Below are 25,421 nucleotides of genomic sequence, written 5' to 3' on the forward strand. Positions count from 1 at the left end.
AAGTGGCTGATACTTTCTCGAAGCAGTCGAGTAAAGGAAAAGACATATGCCTAGCTTTTTCGCTGCTATTATAGGGCAAATAGCGAAATCAGACGCGCGCAAAGGTGAAAAGTCGCAGAGGCAAGCAACGTTGAAAACAAAGGGAGTTTAGAAGAAAGAGAAAGGAAGGGATTGAGAAAAGTGGACGAAGAACCGAGGAGAGGGTTGAAGTGTGTGCCAAGCGGACACGAGGAAACGAGATGGTTAGGGGTAAAAGGAGAGCAGAGGGAGAGAGCAAACGCGACGGACCGGATGATGAATTAGCCGAGGTGACCTCTCGCGCGAAATCTCTCCTGCTAGCTCTCGCGGTAGGCAGCTCCCGTGATGTCGGCCCCGAGATGATGGATCGCTCCCCGTCACGGAGCCATTCATCACCTCCATCTATCAGCCACCCCTTCACCTTGCTTTAGAAAGCGAGCATTCGACGGCTATCTACTCGCTTCGGATAGTGATTAATGTTGATCGGAGCGTACCCTGTTATTCGACCTCACTTCCATCTCTATCTTGCTCTCTCTCTCTCTCTCTCTCTCTCTCCCTTTCCCTCTTTCTCTCTTTCTCACTCGCTTCCACCGTTTCCCTCGCTCTTTTCCTTTTCTTCCTTCTCGTTATCCCCTCTATCCTCCTCTCTCTTCTTGAACGACGTACGTCCACACGTCTCTGGACGTTGACTTAGTATTGACTATGCGCGTTCATCTCCTCGATCGTTGGACAGCTCGTTGGAAACGGCGTAAAGGATGACCTCCGAGCTGCTTCGTCTGAAATACCGATCTCCCATGTTTCCCTTCGATTTTCCATACGAAGTGCACAATCCATCGCCGAGCTTTTGCTACATCTCTCTATAGCATGAGGCCATTCCACGTATTTCGTAAGTTACTACGTCAGTACCAAATATGTCCCAGTCGATCGTCAGCACCTTGAAATATACATATTTCGTTGCAACAGTATCATTTATTTTATTTAATGATTGCATTTGGTAGATTGTTATCGATCTCTTCATTGCCGATCACGAAGACTCAAAACTCGGAGGCTCTTGAATGACTCCTATCGAACAGTTCCTTTGCATATCATAATATGTTGCGAAAAATATACAATCGGATAAAAATATTTTTATATACCTGTAACGTCGCGAGTCAGAAGCACGCGGCGTCGTCGATGTGCGATCGTTGAAAATTCCAGAAGAAAGACACCAGGAAATCTTTACAAAAGTTTATGTGTACACGCGAATAACTAATTGTAGGGTCAGAGCTGATGTCGAGAATTTACATAAAACGACAGCGGCATAGCGATCAGCTGAGTCTACCGGCAGTGGCTAGGGAAGAGGCAACTATCGTTCCGCTGGAATGGCTGATAATGTTGCACAAGTCGTATATCGTAGTCTTCTTAATGGGATAGCATTAACCTTTTTTCACGTGGCTCCTTCTGCCATGAACTTCGGTTTCGTTCGCGCCTCTTTCTCGCTTATTTAAAACCTGTAGGAATATAATGTATAATGATAATTGATCGATGCTTTTGCATTTTCATTTTATTTCATCGCTCAATGCCGCGTCACATTGTGCCGCATTGCGTCCGTGTGTCGTGTGTACAATTCGCGTGCTTATAGCGTTTCAATAAAGTACAGATTTTTTTATCTTTGATTGACTCGACTGCTTGTGACATAGCATCAACTTCGTGTTACAACATACCTCCGGCATGAAAGCGACTATTTTCTATATTAATAAACGGATCAAAATGAAACATTTTTTACGACATTTCTATCCAACGAAAGAACGTGTAGTCCATTCAAAGTATCGACTATGTCCCTGTTACACATGTATTTTTTACAATGGTGTGTATTACTTTTTTCAGTAGTTTATTGCGTATCGATCAGTATTCACTAGCAAACGAAAAGTGTTATTTAAAGGCTGGTTGTAGGTATACCTATAGCACAGAGAATTTAAAAAAAATTTCTTTAAAATTTTTTACTTTTTTCGAGTATGTATAATATGTATTGAAAGGAATGGTTTGAAATTTGAAAAATAATGTGCGATGCCAAAAAATTCAGGCAATACGTAGAAGAATATGTAAAGATAGTCTCATTACCTTCGTGTAGATGTGTGTTTTAAAACAGCTGTATGCAATACAGAAATCGTTTAAATCGCTAAAATTTATGGATATACAATTTATAATGTATTCGAGATATGTACTGAAAAATAGAGAGAGATTGTGAAAAATAGAATACATTTGAAGCGTATAGTAAACAAAATAAGGTTGCGTCAGTTACGTTTATAGAAATGATCGTCTCTCAGTTCAAACTTGTTAATTACAGCGATTATTAACACTTCAATGCACCATTATGACATGAAATTAACGTGCACTTTCACCTTGGTTTAAAGTGACAATGAAATAATCGTGCGTTCAAGCGTATCGACGATGCAGATCCAATTAAACGGACGCATTAAATTAATTCACCTGAAATTCAAGCGGAATGGCGTGCCATGAAAAATATTTTTATTACATTTTCCTTCGTTTGTGAAAGCGATCCTACCTCTCGAAATCAAATTAATTTCAGAGCCAATCACTGATCCTCTGTTAAAAGACATTTCACGTTACGATGTCGTGAGTCGTGGCATGGTATGGAACGCAGTTTCAAATGTGTTTGCCTGAGCCGCGTCTGCAGCCTATCTACCAGCATGCTACGCTTGTAATTACGTTAAATTATTGGATCGAGCATGAAGGAGCAAGTTATCTCTCAATCTAGTCGACTACAAAGGAGCCGACCGAGTAATTGTGATTGGTGTAACGGAGCCGACTGACAAGAGACGATACTCACATTTCATTATACATATATATGTCATACTTGCATTTATCTGTGAGCGAGCCATGTAGTTATTATATACGGCATTTATGCTTTTTTCTTCTGCTACTCCCGTCCACAAAACGCGGCGTACAGTCGACATTTCTCAACGACTGTTACCGATTTCGTGGTAACATGGTGTCGAGAGAAGAAAATGATATTTGATAGAACATTTTATTTCGAAGATTTTCAGAAAATTATCACAATCAAGTACGAATTTTATTTCGCCGCTATTCGAATTGTTTCAGTTGTTTCTATAAACGAATACACGAGGAAAACGTTCGTACCGCAATCCCCGAATACAAATACATATATTTAATTATTGAAAACTTGCGACATTTTGTACGCATCGTTAGATATTTTAATAAACTAATTGCTCTGTTTTGAAAGATTGATCCACGAAACAAAAGACGATGGATTTCTATGCTTTACGTCACAATTCATTTGCCATACTTGGTTTGATTTCATCGAAACATGATACACGATATCCATTAATTATGCTATTCCGCAGATCGGAATTACTATGAGTCAAGCGTCTTTGTTTCGCTTAAAGCACGGTATCGTAATTTCCAAGTAAAATGTTAGTGACAAAAGCCGTATAACGAGGCACTCGAGAAGAGGCAGGAAGTCGCAGACGCCAGGTTGGATGGGACATTGATGAGGAAACTTCGGTTGGTTATAGCCGGGGCTGGTGATAAGGAGCCAAGGAGTTCCTAAGTAAGAGGAGGTATAGCGGTGCTTGGCGAGGGGTTAAACCCGAGCTATCTCTTGCCTCGCGTTATCCTGCGAGCCCGTATATATCCGGCCCAGTCGAGGGTAGATATACCTTCGGATGGAAGGCGCCTTCGCGCTCCTTATCGCGTCGTTTTACAATCTAAATACAAGGAATCAGGAAGGATCAGCCGCAACCTCGTCTTAATGAACCGCAATGTCTTTGCCGGGCTTGTGCTCTCTAGACAACAAGCACCGCGTAACCTCTTGGGTCGATATTGCAAATAGAAATTAAAATCTACACCAAGAGATTTTCATTGAAATACGAAAGTTTATTGCTGCTGGAATTATCGAATCAATTATCGAGCTCAATTTGTACGCCTTCCAGACGAGTCTTTGATTAAACCGTCTCTGTGACTTTTTAAACATTCACCTCGTTGAAACGATGCTTTATATTACGTTACAGAATGAAGCGCGTGTAATTGCAACTATATATATACGTATATATTTTGATCGCTCCGCAGATAAAAGCTTTAGCGAGAATTGTTTCAGATAAATATCATACATAGTTCGAGGAAAGCTATACAGATACTATTTAATATTTTTAATCACCTGTCGAAATTTCGAAATTTCTACATTGTTTTCGATCTTTTAAATAGATGGACGCTACATTTTTTTTTTTTTTATAACAAAAGTTATGAATAATCTTGGAATAAATCCGGTCATCTGTATTAAAATGATTATTAAAAGATTTTTAAGGAAGGTGAAAATCATTTATGAAAATTGTAATTGTCGAATAACACAAAATAAGTCGTTTGCAAAATCGTACAATGATCTTAGAAATCAAGCTACAATGACATTTCACGCGAAATAATTTCTTAACATAAATATATTTCTTATATATGATAATAAAATTTTTTAAATATTTTAATATAGATTTTTAATAATATTAATATGGTATAACTTCAATTCTTCGACACCGAGGAGAAGAGGAATACGATTTTATAAATATATGTACTAGCTACTCTTGTTCAATCGAGAAACTGAATGTCTTCTATTTAACTTTTCTATTTTACAAATTTGTAATATTGGATAATTTTCATCCGAATAAAACAACAAGACGATATTTTGATTATTTGGAGCATCGTATGTAGAACGACAGGAAACTTTTCTGTAGTGAAATGGTCACATTTTAATCGAAGTGCCGATTATCCATTCTCTGTTGTTCGTCTCGACATTTCTGTCCTCATAATCATGTTCGTATCGCTGTCGAGCCTCTGTGACACTTATTTCATTAGCTCCAAATAGAATTACACAAGTTACAGTCAGTGCAAGTCAACTGCAGGGTTGTGTGAGTGGTTTTAAGTGATTCCGAGTAGGACGATTCAATTGCCGGCTTGAACGAATTCCAAGTAAGGAGGAAGCAGATCCGTCGAACTATGAACATGATATACACTACTTGCTTAAATACGACTTATAAAAGTATGTTTCGTACTCCCATTCTGTATTGTTTTACTCCTTTTTGTTTTTGAAATCGTCAAAAGCTATCAATACGAAATTGTATACATGTTTTCTACACATATGTGAAATGACAATTACCGAAAATGTACAATAGACATATTACTTTTATCGAAATGTCTTGTCATTTTTCTCTCTGTCATTTATAAGAATTTGTTTTTTAAATATACATTTTTTAAATAGCTTATAAAATAAAATATTATATTTGTACTTCTACCGTAGTTCAACTATGCATTTAAAATACCTCCCTTCTGAAATCACTGAACTTTTATCTATTTTTCACTACAAATAATAATATTGATATCTATGGTAATAGTACCATGCGCGTCATTCGGCGAATAATGTTTCTTAAAGATTATTTATTTTGTCAGATTTTGCTTATACGTATGTACCGTTATTTTTTCTTTTGTCACAAAGAAGTTTTAACATACGTACAGTGACGAACAAAAGTGTAAACACACTCCGCTGATTTTATGTAAAAGGCGATAATACGACTAATTTTTCAAGTGATCGGTAAAGATTAGGTAACAGTAACTACAAGCTGCATCTGATTAACGAAATGTAATAGTTCATTTTCATTAACATTAATAATGTACAGAACATTTTACAAAAATGGACATCTCAAAGCATGTTTACAGTTTTGCACTTTAATTATACTCGTCCAATTAAGGTTTCAACCTAGTATTTCGTCCACTTTCCTTTACTTTTTTTTAATGCTTTTAATCTACGAGGCATACTGTCAATTAAATTTTTAATTATTTGTAGTTCAATATTGTACCATTCCTGTTGTGTTCTTCCCCATAATCCACGAACACTTCAAGGTGGATTATTATATTTTGCCAGCCTTCTTTTCAAAATGGACCACGAATTTTCGATCGGATTCATATCCGAACTTTGTGCTGGCCACTTCATCACAGAAAAATTTTGATTTTCTAGCCAGGCTTTAACTATTTTTGCAGTATACTTAGGATCCTCGTCTTGTTGAAATACTACTTCACTTCATTCACTTCACTTCGTTCATTATATCCAATAGAATTAACAACAGAAGGTAAATTGCTTTATAGAATGGCCAAATAATGCTCTTTTCGCATTATACCTTTGATTCGAACTAAGGAACCAATACCTCTGTGAGTAAAGCAACCCCAACACATAATTGAGTCACCTCCAAACTTCATAGTTTGTTTTATGCCACCTGGTTGATCATTATTCTCGGATGAAGTCCAATATACCAGGACCTTCTGTCGGATTCGAATCTGTTAATTTTTGTTTCGTCACTCCATATAACTCTTTTCCAATCTTCGGTCGTCCATTCTTGGTACTAGGTGTCAATAAATTGTTTTCGTAATTTTTTTTTCGTAATATTTTTGTTTGGAAGAGCTGGTTTACTTTCTTTTTCCTTCGCTCGGAAACCAATTCTCTTTAAAGAGCGACGAATGGTCAATTCGCTAGCACTTATTTCGATTTCCTGAGCAGCAATTTTTGGTGTTTTGTAACAACCCGACCGAATACAGTGTGCAATTTCACGTGCTGCTCTATCCGAAATAAATCGCGGTCTACGGTTTTGTGAAGAAATTGGTGCACTAACATATTTTTTCTTATTCTTGCAACTATCGTATGACTGACACTACATTTCTCTGTTTGCCGCAACGACAAACCTTTATCAAACAAACAAATAATACTGTTCTTTTTATCTTCACTAAGTGGCTTCATCTTGGATTAGGTATATCAAACTGAAAAGTAACCTAACAATGGTGTGGAACAGTTGACTGCGAAACAGTGGACAATCAGTGCCTACTGACAGTTTCGTTTCCCTGACATTTATGTAGTATCGTGAGGAAAAAACCTGGTTAGAAACTAACCAAAACAATGTCGTCTGTCCTTCGGCTGTTAGTTTACATAGGAGAAAAACCTATTGACTAAAGTCACCTAATCCTTGCGGCACGAAAACAGGACCGCATTAGGAAAAGGACAAAATAACGTTGATGGAGAAGTGAGAACGTTTTTTCGAGAGGTCAGAGCTAGTCGAGAAGCCGAAGAGTAGAGTTGTAGAGTTGAGAGAGTCAGCGGAGTTGCCTGAGTTGCTAGCGTTATTGAGAGATTGAGTTGTTAGAGTTATAGAGTTGCGAGAGTGATTTGAGTAGAATAAGATTTTTGCGTTTAGTTCAAGTTGAACATTTATCGTTCTCTGTCCAATTAATCTCTGTTATTTTTATTTATCTTAAATAAATAGTATTAGGAGAATTTTACAAATCTAAATTATCCTAATCCTATCCTTTTCCGATACTACATTTACATGCTATCAAAATTGTAAACATTGTTTCAAAACACAATTATTATAAAATATTCTGTATATTATTAATGTTAATGAAAATGAACTATTACATTTCGTTAATCAGACGTAGCTTGTAGTTACTGTTACCTAATCTTTACCGATCACTTGAAAAATTAGTCGCAGTATCGCCTTTTACATAAAATCAGTGTGTTTACGCTTTTGCTCGTCACTGTATATAAGATTCTACGGAGTCATTCTATCCATCGTATAAAACTATTAATATAAAGAGCTATATCTTCAGTAGGACCAAACATATCCACAGAATTTTTTAACATTTACATAATCTTTTATTTCGTCCTTTATGATATATAAATCATGATAATATATAGATGACTTTGATTTTATAAAATCTTACTTAGTTGCTTCCCAATTCTTCTCACAGTTGTAGCAATCGTTCAAACTCAAGATACGATATTGAAAGTATACCGCATTTAAAGAGGAAATTATTAGATAACCTGTTAACGATCAAATTATTCATTTTCGATACTCCTGAATATTATTTATGCGAAAAATGAACATTCTAAGGTAACAGTTCAATATCGATTGCTTGGGATATCTGCAGGTATTTTGTCCTATAGGAAATATGTGCAAAACGCGTTGCTGAGAGCGATAATTATGTATAACATACTTCGCCCAGCATAATTATATATTATTATTACATAATTATATTATTACACTTTTCTGATCGAGATGGGTATTCAATTTTATTTCTTTAAATTAGCGTATCTAAATATTGAAAATGGAAACAGTGTAGACAGATTCGATTAAAATTCAGAACGAAACGGCTTACATTTAAATACTCGTTTTTCGGTATCGTTCGTTTTTTATTTGCAGAAGCATAAAATCTTAGGTTTTACGATTGTGTTTCTTAATGTAATGATTCATACGGTGTTATACCAGATAAAATCTGTCGTTAAAATTTATAATGCTATTAACGCAGAAATTCCCGATGAAGATTATTATTCGACTCAAAATACCTCGTAACTCTTCGTTATCGACGGCACGGGTTAATTATATGTATCTGTAGGAATTACAGGATCGTGATGTCCGATCTCTGAACGCCAATTTGAAAATGTATCGATGTTGGCATTTTGTTAACAATCCTACTTTTTGCATTTTCCTAGAGCCGATTAACATAATCGATGATAACGAAATAAACCGAATTTCTAGGCCTTAATGACGTAATTCATGATTCATTTGTGGTTGTCAGCAAGTTGTTACGTTGTCGGGTAACCGGCATATTCCGAAATCGAATAAATTAGCAGTTACACACTGCGTGGTATTTTATATCGTTGGCAAAGTATCGCCGTGTAAAGGGAAAAAAGTGGTTCTTTATAATCGCCTGAAATGGACGTTCATTTGAAATTCAACGGGTGGATCCTCGCGAGGCATCGTTGTTTGCGTGTCCGTGTACCGTAGTGAGAGAAAGTCGGTGAATTACTGCCATAATTCACGGAGAATAATGAGGGCTTAATTAGCCACGTGATGTAATGCATACGCGGTAGGAACGAAACGGAACGAAACGGAACGAAACGAAAGGAAAGACACATCGTGCTGTGCGCCGCTCGTAAACCAGCAATTCTTACGATTAATGCGGACATTGTATCTGTGTTGTATCTGGCACACTATGTTTATGAAGTGATTAGCCAGTAGGAACGGAGAAGTACCTATTAAAGTTTAAAATTAACGAGCACACTTTGCGGATCTTCAACAGCTTGCAACTATAATTTTCCGTTTTTCCTTTATGTGATTTCAACGAAGATTTACACCGTACGTGTTCGGTATTGTAACGTCCATCTAGCAAATAATTTAATACTTCGCCATTTTATCATGCAAGCATCGGGCAACCGTTCCATTCCTTCAATGATGTTAACTATATAAATGTGTACTAAAAAAAAATTTCTTTAGTAAAACTTGTATCGTTTGTTATTCGTATTTCTTTCGAAGCTTCAAGTAAATGGAATCTAAACGGAAACTACGCAAGTGCCGTTGGTAGTGAAAGAGATGCCGTCTGCTTGAGAATGGTTGGAACGATGTACGGAAAGTTGCAAGAAGTATAAGAATCTACGTAGGATGTATTGCGAGCTGGCGATCGGCACAGCGCAGCGGAGGTAGACGGGGAGTCACGCGAGACCGGATAAAATACGTGACCAGCTGCAGCGTGGCGTGGCTCGCGACGACAAGCCGAGGCTAACCATAAAAATAATAGGGTTTCCAGCGAAATAAATTGAGTTATTAACGTGACAGTATCACAATAAATTATGATGAAACGGTTCTAGGGGCAAAAAGGACCGGTCAGATGGCGGTTGGCGAAAGGTCGGACAGGGCTAACAGCGGTTGATTGCCGGTCGCTCGTTTGTCTCCATGTAGCTTGACAGGAACTATCCTGTCTGGAGTAACGTCAACTGAGCCTGCTAGCCAGACCAACGTGATTCGTTCTGTTGCGCGTTGCTTTGCTCTGCCCTGTTCTGCCCTGTTCTATTCCACTCGGCTCTACATTGTTCTGCATCATCCTGCGTCGCCCGTGGAAACTGACCGGTGAAGAGACCCGAATACGAGCGTTATTCGATGCTACTGTAATTATCTCTGTCCATAGATTGAAACAAATGGCACGCGGCACGAGACTCATTTGTACGGCGACGCTCGTGACGTGGTGCGGCGATGCGGTGCAGCCCAACCCGCGCCACGACCATGATTAACGCAACTCGCGCGTCTTTCTGTTCGTGCTGCTTTGGCTTTGCGCTACGGCACGAAACAAACTGACAGAGGGAACTTTGCGCTTCGTCTCTTCTCACGCCTTACCCTCATTCTGACGTCACACAGCTTAGATTCTATCATTTTCCTCTTTCTTCTTGCTATTGCCATTAACCATACTTTCAGCACGTTAATATCATGTTTTATCAATCTGATGTTAACTACGTTATTTCGTTATTCAAAGAACGTAAAACAGGGACTATAGCGATGACTGACCAAGAGAATGATTTATCGGCAGTTTCGTACAATACACGTAGATATTGATCGTAATACCGTGCAACGTTTTAAACGTGACGATATTAATTATGATCAACCACGATCGTACTTGATAAGGTTGGACGCCTAGGCTTTTGTATTGTTTTTAGGACAATTGTAGAATACGAAAAAGAAGAAGAAAAGTTTGTAGCTAACTTTATTTGTTATACACTACATAATTTTCCTTTACATGACTCTGTGATTAAGATAATATAAACAATAGTTACTCGTAACATCTGTGCCGTTGCTTAAGAAGAATTATGCAGTTCATTATAGTAATATTCCCATAATCTCACCTTGTAACAAATTGCATTCTGCGATTAAAATATTAGAGATTATAATTAATCTGTAAATGGTGAGTTTCTGAGAGAATGAAAAAAAAAGATTACGCGTTTTTGATAAGTATACTATATAAGCGTAATAACATATTTCGATATTATTATACATATGTAGATATGTGTGTGTTATACCACAAGATATTGTTTAAGAAAGATAGTTGTGTATTTTACATTGCATTTTCGTTATGAAAATAGCGTTAACGAGAAAGAATAATTTTATTGTTCTGATTATTCATTTTTAACAAATTGAAAATGTTAATTAGATCGCATCGTTAAGATCGCATGCAATATCCTGTATTTAATACGTATAACAATGATAAAGACTAACAGTAAAATTATAAAACTCCTAAAATCATTTGCTATTACCAGTCAATTAATGGAAGTATAAAACTATTTCTAGAAAATAAAAATTTTTTCTACATACATATAATTCTTATTACATGCATCAGTTTCTTCTATGCTTTTATTATTTATTGCCTTCCAGTACGCAGAGATTATTACATCCGTAACAGTTTAATTACTTTTGTGTAGTGGATATCTATTTTAGAGTTTATATTTTATATAAGATCAGTAGTTTTCTCTTTACTTTCTCTTAATTAATTTCTCTAATTTATACCGGTCTATACCTTTTAATTAACACTAAACAAATATATTTTATGGCAAAAGAAATTTTAACGATCCTTTCTCATATTGTTAATTTGAAATTACATATAACAACACATATTTTTTAAATTATGATTACAGAAATTTATGTTTTACACTAATTTTTACAAATTACCGTTAACTAGTTTATTCTAATCCATTTTTATTATCTTAGTTACATTTGATGTTTTCAATCGATTAAATGTTCATAACCATAAAAGTGGTATTATTGTACAATATGAACAAACAGGTTATAAGAAATAAAATAAGTGGCTATATTATATTTATGGCCAATAAAATCATTCAGTCGTTTCTTTATTCAACTTTTTTATTAGCTAAAATCGAAATGGTTTCGCAGAAATATTATCGATGCTAAAATTAGTATAACATTATTAATGCAATTTCGTTTCGCTTGGCTTTATATTGGCAAAGATTTTTGTTATTCGATATTCTACAGAAAAGGTCCAATCACATACACCGTAGTAATTTCTTTTCAGTTGGTGTGTTTTAATAATGTTATCTTGGAAAAACGTGTGTTCGATTGAAAGAATTTTACCGTGTTTGAACATCGTATTACTTTACGGTTTATGAATAACGAACGGTCAATAACTTGATAAAACACTGATACTCGTATGAAGAGAGAAAGTACGAAAACGGACATGTGTACGTATTTTTACACACACCGAGAACCTTCACTTATACATTCGTATCTTAAAATTAATCTTGCTTAAATCATACTACAACGAAATTTCGGGATCTCGCACCTGTTGCACAAGCAATTTTCCTCTAATGAGAATAGACTACGTGATTATGATTCTCAAGTATTTCCGATATTCGTACTTTCGTGCAATACGCTTTAATATACACTACTTCCATGAAATTTTATTCAGCGTATCTGTTTATTATATATACAGGTCCATTATAACGAACTATTATAACAAGTGAAATAGAAAAGTAGCGAGTACTTTATGAAGTAGGATATTTATAGTCTAATAATTCACATGAAAATCTAGCTAATATAAAAGGATCAAGTTGTATCGAGTCTCGAATGGATTTCACTTGGAAATTAATTATATTGTTTACAAGCGGCGGTTGCTACGAGAAAAAGTAGGATACAAACGCGCGAGAAATTCATTAACGTTACAGTTACAAAGAAATTCCAGAGGAATCAGAATGAATGACTGTTATAAACTTTCAATGAAATTGGGGGCGAATGGTTCGGCGATGTCTTCTTGTAAGTTAAAGTGTCCCCCCTCCTCGGTCGGAACACCTATGGTCTGGTCGAGCCATTAATTACCTTTATTGAGCTTCTGTGCCGGTCTCGGTCGTACTTGTCGATCGGCCCTATCACTGCCAATCAATCTCGAACGCAACAGCGGTGGGGCTTCGTCAAACGTCCCGACGAAATCAGCCAATCTACTGCGGGACAATGGGCCAGCATGATTCGATCGTGTCTCGCCGGCTTTGCATCAACTGGCCGTCCCCTCTCTTTTTTGCCTCAACATCTATACATACTCTGTTCCAAGAACGCTTTCTCGATTCTTTCTTCGTCTTTTTGCCGCGGCCAAAGACGGTGAACATTAGCTGTTACGGTTGTCCGCAAGATTCGAGCATTAAATGAAAATGATCGTGTGCACGTCGTTTCAGATAGGGTAGGATATACGATGAATAGTAGATTCATTTCGTTTTGTGGGATACGCTTTCACGAAATAACGTGTTGTGGGTGATATACTTTCATATAAATGCGTTTTATTTTCCTTCGCAACACGTACATATCTATTATACGAATTCTTTGTACGATAAATCGGTTATATTCGAAAGTACGATAGTTTGCGTAATTCGAATCAAGATTTTTTTTTAATATTGCACATAAGATTTAGTTTGTGTATTGAAATTTTGAAGCAAGTGGAATATATATTAAAATATCATATGTTTTAAGTAAAAAGATTAGAAAACGAGCGATTGATCGTATTGTAATAAATGTTCCTGTGAAAAAATATTTTAAGTAAACAGGTAATGTAACAAAAATTCAATTATAGATACGTGGAAACGTACCATTCGTATTCGAATCTGTACGATGATTGATTCTAAAATGACTGACGCTTACACAATATCGGCCGTCTATTTGAATGCTAAACTGGCAGACACGTATCAGTTAAGTAATTGCTATTACATTATTTAGTGAGATTTCATTAATGGAGGTTCAAGTGAGCTACTAGAGAGATACGATGGGACGTTAATTTCATTGGTGAATTTAGTTCACTTCGTAACAATTGCCATCGACACCGATAATCCAATGAATCGAGGTCTACTCACTTCGTTTAAACATCAAATTTTACTAGTTTTAAAAGTATACAGCGAATAAGACATTATGTTTGCTTTTTTATTTGCAAGAATATTAATAAAAATTTCGGAGTTATTCCATTCCTTTGCTCCAGCCTCCAGCAAGCATATAAAATAATCCTTCGAAATGCATTGGTAGTATCTTTCGTCTTGTTTCATCTTTCCTAGAATATACTTATTACTTATTTTAATATTTCGTTTATTATTGCGATATTAGATTGATCTTATGACTATACGTTCCAGTAACCATCTGAAAACTGATACACACGATGTTCATTTTATAATTATCTGAAGTACTTTTCCGTTAAACGCTCTTATTGGTTTTATTATGGAAAGAAAAACTCATAATGTCGGCAAGATACGGAAGATTTTCTTAATTACTTTGTTATGTGTTCAGAGATAAAAAAGTCTTTGCGATCAAGATTGTCAGTGGTAAATTGAATAATTGTCAAAGTAATTGGTGACTCGAAGGAGAAAGATCTATTTTTACTTATTACTTCCTGACAGCCCCAACGATGTGGGTATGTGACATCTGAATAGCTGGCGTCACGTTTTCAATTTTCTACTCACCGGTTCGGCAAGCTGTCCTTACTCGTTAAGTGTACTGACAGCATCACTGGAGCGTTCCCCTTAGATAAATTAAAATATCGATCGGGACACGCCAATTATAAGTTTGACGTTGTACTAATATCAGCCACGTCACCGTTCCCGCGCACACACTTGTACAAGATCATAGTAAACGTTGTAATAAATAATTTATGTAAATTCTAAAAAAATATGTTTAGCTCCTCTTTCGAAACTTTAACATTTGTTCCATTTAATTGTCTTTTTTCCTAGGAAAATAAATTGTTTAGTTCGTCGAAATAATAGTTGCTTTATTTAAATTTAAGAAGAGATAAAATAAAATTAATACACAGCTACGATAATAGAAAAGCTTGGGTTTTGGTCAGAATTTAATCGGCGAACATAAACATATAACAGGATATTTATAAAAATTGTATACATAAGACGTAAACTTTTCAACTATGGTAGCACCTGCATACATGTCTGTATATTAAAAAGTTATAATATATTCGGAAACGTTGCGTTTATAACGCATATACGACGAACAACCCTCAATTATATACACAGTATGAAAATTAAAGTATATAATCCATCTTCCTTGTCTTCGGTTAAGTCTGTTCGAAAAGCAGTTCCTACGACAGCTTGAAATTTTGACGCTCGTCGCATCGCATTATCCCATGAGTCGGCGAATGAACACGGCCACTGACGTATAATATGTGGGCCGAAAAAAACCAGTGACTCGTTGATACCTTGGTTGAAGCAGCTCCAGGAAATCGATATCGACAAGTTGAATCATTGCTTCTGCGGTCTCGCGGTAAGCAGTTAAAGTGGTTTTCGGCAGTTCGTTGTACCTTTCCGCCGTTGGCGAGAGGTTAATGGACTATGTATCGGTCGCGATACGTCAATATCACGTATCTGCAAATTATTTTTCCGGTCATTTATTTATACATTTTGATATATGTATAAATTTCGGTTGATTTTTTTATGGTTGAGCCACAGAAAAATTCTAACGCATGGACAACAATATCGAGAGGTGTACTTTTCGAGCGATGGCAGCAGCAGTAGCGGCGTCGGTGGTGGTGCAGGCGGAGGCGGAGGCGGTGACGGTAGAAGCAGAGGCAGGTAGATGGTATGCAGACGTTGACTAGAGTCAGCCGGGGTGGTTGTGCATTTAGCAAGCTGTCGCCCCCAACCAGTCCGCCGTGTCAGGCCACTGACAGTTTTCATTCCGCGCATACTTGACGTGCAACCGGCTCCTCTTCGCTCGCTTCGTTTCTACTAGAACCGCCAACACCATGCCGATCGCTGCGATTAATTATTTTGTCGATCCACTACCTTTTCTTTTCTTCGTCTAACGATGCCAGTCATAGCTCGTTTAATCTCGATAATCTACGTCCTATAGTCGTTTGCGTGGATCCGTAATAAGTTGCGCGCACCATAGGTAATAGTCGAGTAGCATTGTTGTCGTGAACGTGGAAATGAAATTCCTGAATTGGAAAAAATCATATTTTAATACCTTTCCATTTGTCTAAAATTGATGATTAAAATTTTTGAAGAAATCCGCGAAAAATGTGATTAGAGTCCGAAAATATTTAAATAATATTATCCAAATATTACCTCACTATAACATACGAGAGATATTCAGAATTTGGTGATGGTAGAAAGGACATGGTGATAATTAATTGTAGAAATTGGTGTCATTTTTCCAAAAGAATAAAACCTATAATACGTCAAGGATCAAATGTATCGTTTATAAGCGTTTTATATTTAAACGAAATAAGCAAGTTGTTTGTTTCAAGTTAGGTTTCGAGCATTTCGAATTTTGGACAACATCAACTCGTATTTACAGAAGGGGCAACAAGAAACAACATACGACATGACGCGACGTGACGCGATGCGAAGAATCGAAACGAGACGTGAAAGACGTGACGAGAGGAGAGGAGAGGAGAGAAGAGGAGAAGAGAAGAGAAGAGAAGAGAAGCCGAGAGAAGCGAAGAGAGGCGGAAAGAAGCGAAGAGATGTGAAGAGAAGCGAAGAGAAGAGAAGAGAAGAGAAGGGAGGAGAAGAGGAGGAGACTATAGGATAGGTGGAAGTTCGATTCAGGGCGAAAGGGAAGGATTAATGGCGCAGGCGGGACACACCGCGGCCATAAATCGCCGCACGGCCAGGAATTACCGGCTCGCAACTTGCGAAATATGACGGTCTCATAAATCCGAGTCCACTAGCCCGCGCGCCTCCATCGACTACGTCGACTAGTCCCGCTTCCAGTCTCGCGTCGGTATATTGCGATCTCTCTTCTACTTCTAACTCGCGGCCTAACGTCATCTTCGTTCGCTCGCGCTCGCGGGAGAATACACCGTGCACCCTGTGTATACGTTTCAGCTCGGCGTGCAACGGCCATTTATAACTTGCGCGCCTGGAAAAGCGAGGTCCATAACCTAATACGTTCGTTCCGCTCGCCGAGGGGAGGCGAGAAAGGAGTTAAACAAAGAACGGGGCACGCCGATTTAAAGGACGGGGATAGATGGATGGAGACACCGGTGTGTCGTAACGATGTGCCGCCTCGAACGATCAATTCACTTACCGCTTACCGTGCTTAGATTCATGTGCCTTGCCGCGATTTTCCATTCGTCCTCCACTATTTCACTCTTCTTGCGCCTCCTCGGAAGTTCGATCGTACCAACTGTCTTACCTTCTCGTAATTGTTCCTAAAATCCAGCGATCCAACTTATCCTCGGAAATTTCGTATTATTGTAAACTTTTTAATGTTTAATGAAGTAACAACACTCTCTAGCTCCCCATTCGGAGAACTCTGTAAATTATAATTAGCTTTTTGACATTTTTAGTTTAATAATTTCGTAAATACAAAGTTAACCAGAGATATACTTATAAGAATGAATTGGAATTTAAATATTTTTACGATTTGATACGAGATTATATTTTACTTGAAGAAGAATTTCATAAAATACCCTGCAATCGAATCAATTGAATTTTCAAACGTGGTTCGTCAGCCCTGAAGTTTGACTTTATGTTCATATCCGATTTTTCTATATTTAAGTAAATTTATTTCAAAAATAATATTTGTTTGTAAAATAAATACTAGAACTTGTGATGTGGAATTTTTCTATTTATTTTATTACTTTATTATGTATTCTATGATACATGCACTTACATGTGTGCGCTCTTAATTAGCTGTTAAAAATGCCTAAAAATCTATCCCTAGTTTGAATAATTCTGTATAGTACAAATAATAATTATAAGTAAAATAGCAAATAAAATACTTGCAAACAAAGATGAGCAGGAAGGACATCCTAGCAATGTTTAAATTAATTTCTTGATTACGCGACATACATACATCTAAATACATACATGAAACATGCCATGCATATGAAAGAGCAGCTTAAACGGAGTACAATAGTCGAGGCACTTTCCGACCACGATAATGCTTTAGCTTGAATTATTCTGTAATTTTCACGAAATTGTCTCTGAATATGATTTGTGGAGTTATTAAGATTTACAGAGATTAGAAGAGTACCCATACTAAACATAGATACGGTTATTACAAAGCTACGGCTAAAATGCTATTACATATATATATATTTAAGTATTACGAGCAATCTTAAAGTGCTGTTGATATTATTTGACTTGCATCAAATATATTGTCATCTATTAAACGTGTGATCGTTCAGGTAATAAAAATCAAACCGAGAAACACTAAACTATCGTAAATTAATAACGTAATCACTTTTTATTAATATTTTTATATCCTGAAATCTAATGCACAAATATCATATCCAACTTACGCGTTTCACACGCGTAAAGAATCAATTTCCAATTTTTTTTATTATGGAAAAGCGTGAACACATTTGGTTTATATTTGACGATTTTTTTCCAAGCGAAATGAACAAATACCGTAAAACGCAGTTTATTGCTCCTTTAGTAGATACTACGAAATACAACTAATGTTTATGTCAATTATATTAGCAGTAATTACGATATGTGCTGTAATTGAGAATTACACGAACACGCTGTATCAGGATGCCAGAATAAAATATCCCTAGTGTATGTACAGCGTACATGGGTATCCGCCTATCGTTATCTAAATCCATGGAAATCGAATTTATGGTTTGGCTACCAGCCATTAAGTAATAATAATTTGTTTCAACAAACATTTGTTTATTGATTTTACGCAGTCTGTCATGAACGCTGTAATGAGCGGAAGTTTTAAATGTTGTTCATTTATTATTTGTATATTACCTGCGTTTCCAGTATCAGAATTCATACGATTAAACGTATCATATATTATCTGCTTTTACAAATACTTTCTATTTGAAACGCTTATACAATGAAAATTTATAAATATGGCAATTGAAAATTATAGATGTTGTCAGTTTGAAAAATGTCAATAACTTTTAACACTGTAATTTAAAATAAATCATTTAAAACCTCAACCATGTTATTCTATATGTTTACGAGATAATTGGACAAACCTAAATATCTAGGTAATATAATTTTATATATTTTGCTTTAAGGATACTTTAGACTTTTTAAATTGTTAAATTTGAAAGTTTCATATACTAATAAAAAATTCTAATAAATAAAAATGAATACTCTAACTAATTATTCTCCTCCGCGATTCTATGCTTATCATATAAAAAACTAAGTAAACCATTAAAAAGGAAATATATTAATTTTCATAATTTGTTTTATTTTTTATTATTTTTATACGTAATACCTTATTATTTTCCGTTTTTATTTCCTCGGGAATGAATCTTCTAAGGTTAAAACAAAATAATATAATTTTTTGCGTAGTCGTGGCTCATTTAATGAAAATTTATAGTAGTTAAGCGAAAAAGAAGGGAGATCGATAAATTTAAAAGTAAACCTGAGAAAAAGAGTATGTATACATATATATGTCATCCGGCTACAATAGGTGTTAGTTAAGGATAAAGTATACGTGTCGATAACCTTGACGCAGTTAATTACTATTTCTTCCTAGGCGAAGCAGCGTCCGAGTACGTAATAATGAATTAGTGAATTATAAAATGAAATGGCTCTATCGTCAATCATAAATTTTCTGCTTGTTCATTAATTTTATATGTTATGTGGAATATTTATACAAGTGTGACAATTTTGAAAGTGGAAATAGGAACAACTCGGCAACGTTGTGTCAGCGTTTATATCGTCATCGATCCTAAAATTTATACGTTCCATAAAATTCCGGAGCGAGAGAAAGGCTATCGAAATTCATAAAGTTATAATAATAAAATTTAAAAGCAGCTTCGATTTCGCAGCATGTTGGGTTTCGCGGTTATCGCGATAAACATGCGAATTGTGCAAAAAATTTATAGCGGCATAACACTCGGCTTCATTAGTTTCCATTCGATTAAAACGACGGCCAAGAGGAATGTATGCGCTGTTCTGCAGGTTAGGTAGTCACACGTATTCGTACACGCGCATGCACGCACCGTAGAAGGCGGGCAGAGCTCGTTACCATTCATAACGTTATCTCAAATTATAAAGTATCTTGCATTTCATATCTTTGGCTCTTTCTCGTATCTCCTTAACGGCTGCCCGACAGGCTTAATCGACCGTTAATCGAACGAGCAACAGGCAAGTAACCTTAGTGGAAACGAGAATTACAGCCTGACAGTTATACGTTACTGTGTTATGTATATTTCTAGGATATTAGAAAGGCACGCATACACCGATCGACATTCGCGACTGATCCGTAAAATACCTTAGACAGCTCTTGATAACTCTGCAATGACGCTGAAATACGTGAATACATTCGGTAGAAGATATATTCCAGAAGACTAACTCAGACTCAGCGTATTACATATGTAAATTGCAGGGATAGAAATGTTTTGGAAATTTGCAACTTACCACCAAAAGAAAAAGACAGACTCAATTAACAACAGAAGGTACGCGAACAGATAATAGATTTCTGTAACGGCTAAGATTGAACGGTATGAATACAAGTACTAGTACATTTTCTTAATTTACACTCGGACATGTTGAACATTTTTTTAACACATTTCAAATCCTACTTTTATCGTTTGCAATTTTGACACGATGACCGAAAAGTAGAAAGTATCGAGAGATCCTTTTGAAAGTTACGTCATCGATATTTTAAAGTTAATGGCTGACATCGCAGGTTGAACGATCAAAAATCCTGTTATAACGTGCTACGTAATCAATGTTGATGGTTGAAAGATGCGATCGTTGGAGAATTTACCTAAGAGTGTGAAATTTATAATGATTATATTCTTCGGAAGAGAGAAAGAAAGGCGTGTGAAATATTTCGTATCAGTGGTTGTTGGAATCTCCTTAACGGCTGTCACATGAACCTAATTGATCGCTAATCGAGTGGATAACGGGCAACTAGTTTTAACAGAAACGAGACTTACGAGCTGACAGCTATACATACCGTAATTCTTCGCGATAATGGTGAAAAGGAGGGGTTCCAGCAAACCTTAAAGGCAGTGACAGTGGCGCTAATTGACGGGTTGCCAGTTGCAGCCGGGAACGTGAAAGTCCCCGCCGGAACCGCTGTCGCCTTTGGACTTTCTGTCTTTCGCCTCGACACTATAATTAATCTGCTGCATGTTACGATAACCACAAGAATCATTGACTGCGGGTGATTAACGTTGAAGCGTAGTAATCGAATCGATGATTGCGAACCCTTAAAACTTATTACATTCACGTATTCGTAATTAAAAGGAAGGCATTTTAACGACCAAAAAGAAATCGATGACTAATAGAACCGATATGATATTAAAATATATATGATATACGAGTTTTTTAACCTCTCGATACCAAAACGTGAAAATAATCGCAAGACAAAATACTAACAATAAACATTAACAGTTAACTTTATTATATATTTACAGTATAGGTATAGTCGGTGAAAGAAATACATATAGTGAAAAATTGTAAATTCGATCAACTGTCGAAGTTGAAAAAACCTGAGAAGATAAAGACTAAAAAGTTTGATTAGAATCGCGTAATGTATACATCGTGCCTAAAGATGTATAATATTGTGCACGGCGATAAATGTCATTGTATCATATGTGAAGCTCTGATTTCAAACTTTTTTATACTTCTTTTTTCAAAGTAGTTTTCAGGGCAAATTCCGTATATGTACAGTGACTTAGTCTTTTAGTATATAGATTAGTATTCGGACATCCTTTCAAACGGAATAATTTTTTTAATATTGGACGAAACGACTTGTGTTTTCTTGGGAAGTTAGAAGAACTATTTTACTAGATGACGTGCGAAAAAATTTTGAAAATATAGCAATTGCAATCCAATGAGCAAGCGCTCCCTGCTGCAACTTGTTTAACTGAATCTGCAATGAAAATTTAAAAAATACATTTTGTATAATTTATGATTTATGTCAATTAGATATACATGCCGGAAATTTCATCCAAATAAGTTGATGCAGTAATAATAGACAGATATAGAAAGATATAGCAGCTGTAAGCCGCAAGTCGCGATAATCTGCGATTTTTACCATTTTTAACAGTTTATAGCTCGTAAGAACGTACTAGCAAGGCTCATAAACTAATGTTCAGTATGTATATACAATAATTCTCATAAATCAACAGAACGTATTGTACAAATTTTCATCACAGGTTCAGATAAGAAATCGTAGAAATCCAGTCCACTAATCCTTCCAATTTGTCATAAAACGTAAAGTCCAATTTTGTTCCAATATTACAAAGGTTATTCCGTTTTAAAAGGTGTCCGAATATTAATGTGAGCGACTGTATATGTATGCACGTATATACGTATGTGTATACAAGCATGGATAAAAGTATAAAATGCGACTGATTTATACCAAATTTGAATGTAATGATAATCATGCATAAAATAAGTAGGTACACACAGATACGTGCAATATATGTAAATATATATTTGCCACCAACTCTCTCGTATTTGTCTGAAAGTGTTATTTCGTATAATTTGCATTACGATCTGCACTATTTCGATATAGGTCCGTGCAAAACATTGCAGTGCTAACATTTCGTTCATTTCACTAGAAACAGGGTGGCGTCTCTATAACTTACGTTTCATAAAATCGTAGTCCGGGCTCGTATCTTAAACCGGACAAGGAAAGAACTACGAACCTCAAAGCGTGTCTACTGTCTACATTTACTGAAATATTATCTAGATATTTGTTGAACGTCTAGACAGCGATTACATATTCGGCCGATATCACAGTGCAAGAATTAACTCTTTGGCTCATATGTAAATCCCTGGGTGATTCAGCACGAATTACGAGAATTTCGGAGAATGTACATGCGAGTTGGATCGTAGATCGTAGGCATACAAAGTTTTCTGCATACTGGTCGCTATTTTCGTACGTCGACCGAGAGAACCGAGATGGTCGACGACTCGCTTTGAGCGAGATATCGCGTTGTTGACCGCATAAATCGACGGTAGATATGGCGGTTAGTCTTGCATATACGTAGACACGAGTGAGTACAAACGGATACACCCACACGGTAGGATTTTAACACGAGTCGGCTGCCGGACAAGCGAGCATACGTATGTAGTATGTATGTATTGAAAGTAATCTACTGTCGGATTACTTTGATGGCGCAGTCAGCCTAAGCGGATCAAAGAGACTCTCTCTATCTCTCTTCCTCTCTTTCTCTCTCTCTCTCTCTCTCTCTCTCTCTCTCTCTCCTTCGTTCCTCCTTCTCTTTCCTTCTCTTCCTGCTCGTTCCTTCTTTTTCTCTCTATTTCGCACAGAGTACCAATGCTCTGCTATAGTTCTTCTCAGTTCCTCTTGCCCACTTTATCTTTGTTAGATACTTCACGGAGACGTGTCTAATGTGCTGTCCGCATTAATACTAACCGATCCTACACGCTCTACCCTGCCTTTCATCTCATGCTGATTTAACCGTGTTGTAAAAAGAATTTACTGGATCGCGTGTATATCTAAATGTAATGTCTTCGGTAGGGGTAGCAGCGAACGGAGAACGGGAAAATCCACACAACACACAACCCATCGACGAAACTAACAAAAATAGATACCGCTTCTCTGTGCCTGTCCCCTTCGTTTTATCGTTCACCGTTTCCCTTCTCGTTCTTGCTTCTCTTTACTTCTCCTTACTTCTTTTCGACAGAGACGAAGAAGACGACGAGGACATTGAGAATTGAGAACGAAGCGACGCATTGATAGTTTGTCGAGTGAGTCACGTAGAGTGTCGTAGAACGTTGCGCGGGGTGAAACGCACGGTGCGTTTATCCGGGCCCCTTTAAAGCCTCCGGCTTCCGTAGCTGATTCGACTTAGTCATTTCTCTTTTCGAAACATCTTTTATGTTTTACCCACGCGCGATTTCGAGCAGTTTTATGTGCCACAGGTGCGGATACTTACGGTGAAATTGTTTTCAGAAAATATTTTATATCGTTACTCAATGGCATTTGCGTATTTATAACCCGCATGCGAACAGGGGACATCTTTCTCGAATTTACTTTATGTACGATTATACATCCCTACGATTTGTTTGAAAAGCTTGGATTTTCCGAAACTAACCTGTACTTTTCTTACTTCCTTCGCTGCATAATCTATGCAAGATATTAAGGTCTAAAGTACTTTTTTTAAAAGTATAAACAGTGTGTAATACGCTTTATACAATCAACGTTGGGTTATAGTGACTTTTAGGAATTTTTCTTTGCGTAAATTCTACAATTCTTGCGTAAATATTACAAGAAATAATGAATTCTTTAATATTCCACGTAAGTTTTTAGTTATCTTTGTTGATCGTTTCCTTCAAAGAAATTGTTCGATGTATTAATAAACAATTTACTGAATTCTATGAGAAATATTACTATGAAAAAAAACGGATATTTATAATCGATGAATTATATGTTGTATTATTCTGTACTGTTCACTGTATCATATGCCGTAAATTACGATATACTGTCACCAGTGAACCGATATCAAATTGGTCAGGTATGACGTATATCAAATTTTGTTCTCTTTTTTTAATGACATTTTTGTTACGCTATAAAATCGCAGTACCTTAACTTATTCGCGTACGTATTCTGATTACGTATGTACGATATCTGTAAGAAATCGTTTCTCTCAAATACGTTTCACTTGGCTGGTTCCTTTCGTATTAAAATTTTCAAGTTAAGTACGTTGAAAGGTATTATTGCGTATGCAAGGAACCTTATAATATGTAGATATATTAGCAAATTGTGTGAAGTATCTTGTTGAAAGTAATTATGTGAAATGCCTCGTTGTAACAAAATTCTTTAACACATTATTATACACTATCTATGGAAAACGATGTTAGATACCTAATACGTTTCGTATAAATGAATATTTTACGCATTTACAGCGTTGGTGTCACAATGCGGCGGTTTCTTAAGAAACGTGGGAGAACGTTTAACGAGTAATCAACATCGAATACAATAATACTGCGAAGAAAAATGTTTTTAGGTGACAAAGAAGAGATAATGATCATCGTTCCCACAATGACTAACGCGATTATAGGATTGTGCAACAGTTTTATTAGTTTTGACGTGTCGCAACGAGTACATGGCTGGTTGCATAGCATATAACGTATTCATTATCTGTGATTGTGCAGACGCGCGAAGAAATTGATTTAACCTTGTTGTTAAACGATAGTGCCTTAAATCAATTCAATTTATTGGCGATTATGGATTCAGTTATTGATATGCAAATGCGGAGTAGATACAAGTAAAAGATTAACACGCTTGCATCTAGCCCAACTAGCTTTTGATTTATGCTTGTAATAAAATATAAAACGTTTACACGCCGGAAGTTTTATATACAGGCAAATACGATCACTTTTTAAATAATTACCTATCAACGTTAAATAATTGATAATTGGTGTGGATGAAACTCGGTTCGCGTTTAACGCATAAACGTTTATCACCAATGAGAGAACGAGAGATCGCTAACGTAAATCGTATAGCGAAGGACGAGTACGGACGTGTCAAACTACGTAACGCTCGAACGTGTCCGGTTGAGCAGAAAATTAAAACGTAAAGGCTCGCGAGGAAGGAACGAGAATACAATCCTAACGTGAGCTCCACGTACATTTCGTT

The 25,421-nt window shown here is 36.4% G+C and overlaps 2 long non-coding RNA genes across 4 annotated transcripts; one reads left to right on the forward strand and one right to left on the reverse strand.

Moving 5' to 3' along the window:
• The first annotated feature begins 707 nt into the window (after positions 1–707).
• Positions 708–17,037, forward strand: LOC125387240. 2 transcript variants are annotated; one of them, XR_007227828.1, is made up of 2 exons: positions 708–904; positions 16,179–17,037. It is a non-coding gene; the product is annotated as an uncharacterized LOC125387240 (long non-coding RNA). The 2 variants fall into 2 exon arrangements; XR_007227827.1 differs by lacking the exon at positions 708–904 and adding an exon at positions 15,648–15,770.
• Positions 14,624–23,453, reverse strand: LOC125387239. 2 transcript variants are annotated; one of them, XR_007227826.1, is made up of 4 exons: positions 22,402–23,453; positions 16,914–17,037; positions 15,369–15,816; positions 14,624–15,244 (listed from the first exon to the last, which is right to left on the reverse strand). It is a non-coding gene; the product is annotated as an uncharacterized LOC125387239 (long non-coding RNA). The 2 variants fall into 2 exon arrangements; XR_007227825.1 differs by having other exon boundaries at positions 14,624–15,816.
• Positions 23,454–25,421: the final 1,968 nt, after the last annotated feature.

This window comes from Bombus terrestris, chromosome 3 (assembly GCF_910591885.1).
Source record: "Bombus terrestris chromosome 3, iyBomTerr1.2, whole genome shotgun sequence".
In the NCBI taxonomy this organism is placed as follows: Eukaryota; Metazoa; Arthropoda; class Insecta; order Hymenoptera; family Apidae; genus Bombus; species Bombus terrestris.